Genomic DNA, 4,825 nt, shown 5'->3' with positions numbered 1-4,825 from the left:
TTGGGAAATTTTGGAAACACGGGTGTTGACTGGATAATATATAAGGATTATAAGGATATATGGTTGCATTCTGAAGGATGGCTTTCAAAAAGAGACTAGATGTAAGGTTATGGGTTTGAAGTCTCTAGCTACTATCAAAAAAAGGGGGGGGGTGTAATAAGTTAGGACAGAACCTGTTAAGGGAGTGAGAGATACAAGGACATCTCCAGATCAAACAGCTGACAGCAGACATTCAGTGCTGACATGGGGTTAATGTCATTGAACAGCTCCATCTGAAAGGAGGAGAACACTGGGGACAAAAGGTACAGCAGGGAAAGGGGTGGGAAAGATTCAAACAAAGTGAAATAACCATGAAAATCCTATATGGAAGTCTATTGTTTTGTAAACTATTGAAATTTTATTTTTGAGATTTCATCTATGAGTAATGAATTTACATCATTCTCCCCCTTTCTCCCTCCCCACCAACTCTTCTCATGCTTTCTCACTCCCTCTGAATTTCATGACTTCTTCTTCTTTAATTATTATTGTTACATGCCACACAGAGAGAGAGAGACACATACACACACCCTTACCTATTTAGTGTTGCCTGTATGCACATGTGTTTAGGATTGACAATCTGGGATGAGATGACCTGTCGGAAGTCTGCAATGGAACTAATTCTCCACCCAAATGTCAGTATTAGTGTCTTTTCCTTTCTATTTCACCTTTTTCCTTGGTTTGATGTATTTCCGGCTAATGCAATTTAGGATATGCTGTCTCTTCCTCAAATAGGGTTTTATTATGGATTATGAAGATGAAGACTGAGGACACTTACCCACAGGCTGAAGTTTCTGCTCACACATTCTCTTTTAGCCTCCTAAACAGGAAATAAGCCAGTCCTTTGGGTTTATCCTGTTCCTCCCTTTGAACCCCCATGTTTAACATTGGTTGTAGGAGGCTGCTTGTTCATTCCTGGCTGCCCAGAACTGAAATAATCACATAGAAACTGTATTAATTAAAACACTGCATGGCGTATTAACTTATGCATATTTCTAGCTCACTCTTATCTCTTGAATTAATCCATTTCTATTACTTTATATTTTATCATGAGGCTTGTGGCCTACCGGCAAGGTTCCACCTAGCAGCTTGCATCTTTCTCCTCTAGTGGCTCCATGGTGTCTCCTGATTCTGACTTCTTTCTCCCAGCATTCAGTTTATTTTTCCCGCCTACCCCTATTTTGCCCTGCACAAGCCCAAGACAGTTCTTTTATTAACCATTGGTATTCACAGAATATAGAGGGGAATCCCACATCACCTCACCTTCTCTGTCTAAATAAAAAGGAAGGTTTTAACTTTAACATCGTAAAATTACGTATAACAAGACAGATATCAAGCAAGAATTATAGTTATATCTATTCTATCTTTTAGCATAACTAAGAAAAACTATAACTGTAACTACCTATTCTTCAACTCAAAGACTTCAGAAGGATATTATATTACCTACGTAAACAGGAAGAACATTAGACACAACTTCCAAAACTCTAGAATTGACAGAGACTTCTCGCTGCCTGAACAGTCACCCAAACTTCAGCCTACTGGCCCATAGTATCCATCAGACTTTTCCATGAAGCAGGAAATTTCAAAGATAGTTCTGCCTATATTGGCAATTTGTCAGTCACTTTTTTTTTTTTTGGCGGGGGGGTTCCTGTAGAATGTCTAGCAGACTTTTTCATGAAACAGAAACCCCAAATGATCATCTCACTTTTAGGCAAGTTCAGCAGTCATTTTTCTGTGGGTCCTGCATATCCAGTTTACACAGCATTAAATAAAGCAATCTAGGCAAGAGCAGTTTCTTGGCCAAATGTCTAACCAACTCTTCGATGCCCATCATCATCTTGAAGTAGCTTGGTGCTGCCAGGAGCAGGTGTATCTCATGTCATGAAAATTCCTAAGCTATTAAAACATTTTAAATGTGATATTCTGAAGGTCTCTGAAAGATTTCAACAATACCTATATAACTGAAATATATCTCTTTGTATCTAGAAAATCTAACTAATATGACTAAAAGTTTGACTATTAAAGATGATTATTCATTAACCTCTATTTCTTCATTATACATTACATTTTTAATGAGATGAACAAAACACAATACCTTAATTAAGAGCAGAAATATACATATAACAAAATCGACCTAAAACTTGTATCAATAGAGCAAGATCCATACCAATGAAAATCTCTATAACATGTCCCCCTTTAAATGTAAATCTCTGTAGCATATCCCCCTTTAAATGTAAAGAAACATTTATAAACAATACTTGGGAATGTGGACATAGTTCTCTCCAAACTGCTTCCTGAATTTTGTTGGGCAAAGTATTTTGGAGGTATTCATGGTGACCTTTCAGGGGTTCTTGGTCCATCAAACCACATTAGTCTAGAATTAGTCCACAGGATCTCATCTTTTGTGGAAACAAAAAAGAACCTCTTTTCCAAAGCAACATATCCTTAGACTTAGACTTTAAAGTCAAGAAACCTTTAATTTATATATGTTGGTTTAGCTTAGCAGTCCCCAGAATGAAATGTCTCTCTGCAGTCAAAAAAGTCAAAGAAAATAAATAATATACATAATCCAGACTCTCTGTATATAACCTAGCTTTACGTGGCTTATTTTTCTTACTCTACTACTATTCCTACAGGTTTAATATCTATTTTGTTATCTTTAATCTGTGGCTGCCTGTACTCTTTTATATTACATTTACTATCTCTTTACTCTTTTCATTTTCTCTCCAAAGCCTGTGTATATTTTTTAAACACACTGTGTCTTGTTTAGAGGTCTTTTATGTCTGAATTGTCCTATTGTTTATCTGGAACTCTTTTCTGTCCAGAAGTGCTTCTTAAAATGTATGTCTGTATGTCTGCATAGCACCCAGGTCTGTTGCCAGATCACTCAGTAGTGGAACATGCTTGATCCAAGTTCAAAATGGCCTAAGAGCCGGGCGGTGGTGGCGCACGCCTTTAATCCCAGCACTCGGGAGGCAGAGGCAGGTGGATCTCTGTGAGTTCGAGACCAGCCTGGTCTACAGAGCTAGTTCCAGGACAGGCTCCAAAGCCACAGAGAAACCCTGTCTCGAAATCCCCCTGAATATTAACCTTCATCAGGCGATGAAAGAAGACAGAGACAGAGACCAACATTGGAGCACTGGACTGAAGTCTCACGATCCAAAGGAGGAGCAGAAGGAGAGTGAGCACGAGCAAGGAACTCAGGACTGCGAGGGGTGCACCCACACACAGAGGCAATGGGGATGATCTATCGGGAACTCACCAAGGCCAGCTGGCCGGGGACTGAAAAAGCATGGGACAAAACCGGTCTCGCTGAACATAATGGACAATGAGGACTACTGAGAACTGAAGAACAATGGCAATGGGTTCTTGATCCTATTGCACGTAATGGCTTTGTGGGAGCCCAGGTAGTTTGGATGCTCACCTTAATAGACCTGGATGGAGGTGGGTGGTCCTTGGACCTCCCACAGGGCAGAGAAACCTGCTTGCTCTTTGGGCTGAGGAGGAAGGAAGACTTGATTGGGGGAGGGGGAGGGAATGGGAGGTGGTGGCGGGGAAGAGGCAGAAATCTTTAATAATTAAATAAATTAATTAATAAAAAAAAGAAAAAAAAAACAAAAAAACAAACAAAATGGCCTAAGAATGTCTAGATGACCCAATACAGGTAAATGCTTCCATAGTTGACTTGCAGCATCTGCTTCTGCTGTCTTCACCAACATCAGAACTCAGCTGCTTTGGTTGTTCCGTGTGAACTGAAGATCCGTGGCTCTCCAGGAATACTCCAAGCCTTCAGCAGCAGCTTGGGACTACCAAGACACCCAGGCTCATGAACACTTTTTAGAGTTTCCATTTCTCCCATGTGAGAATAGCCATCTAATAAATTCCATATATATATATATATATATTCCCTCTAGTGGTTCTGTTCCACTGGGAAAGCCTGACTAATACAAAGATAAAGCCTAAGGAGTCTGCATGAGACCATACTAAGCCCTTTGCATGTGGGTGACAGTTGGGTAGCTTGGTCTATTTGTGGGATCCTTAGCAGTGGAATCAGGACCTGTCCCTGGCACATGAGCTGGCTATTGGGGACCTATTCCTCATACTAGGATGCCTCTGCCAGCCTTGATATAGGGAATGAGCTGGGTCTTGCCTCAACCTGATATGCCATGTTTTGTTGAATCCCATGGGAGACCTGCTCCTTTCTGAATGGAGGACTGGATGGGAGAGGGGTAGTGGGAGGTGGAGGAAGGAACTGAAGGAGAAAAGGGAAGGGAAATTGTGTTTGGTATGCAAAATACATGAAGAGCTTTAATAAAAATATTTTTTAAAAAATAAACTTTAAATTTCAATTATTCCTTAGTAACAGTATTTTAGATGTTCATAAATAAAACATAGGCACTAATACACATATGTTATAATGTTTAACTTCCAAAGAATGGAGTGAATATGGGAAGAGATAAGAAGGAAAAGAGAATTTTCCAGAAAGAAAAGAAAAAATATCTTAGTATACAAAAGAATTACCTTAAATGTCTCAATTAGGATACGTGAAGAGTGAATGAGTCTTGTTTAATTTCTATCATTTTATTGTAACGAGAAAGAATTTTGAATGTACGTCACCACACAGCTGTAATCACAGCCCTTGGGAGGCCAGCCTGGGCTGTATGGTGAGTTGAGGAACTACCTTAGAAATCAACAAGGCCTTGTTTCCAAAACAAAAACAAACAAACAAAAAAAAAAAAACAAAAAAAAAAAAGCAAAGCAAATAAAATAAGACAAAAAGAAACCCGTG

The sequence above is a fragment of the Chionomys nivalis genome, chromosome 3 (assembly GCF_950005125.1).
Source record: "Chionomys nivalis chromosome 3, mChiNiv1.1, whole genome shotgun sequence".
NCBI lineage: Eukaryota > Metazoa > Chordata > Mammalia > Rodentia > Cricetidae > Chionomys > Chionomys nivalis.
Note: the sequence above shows the minus strand (reverse complement) of the source record.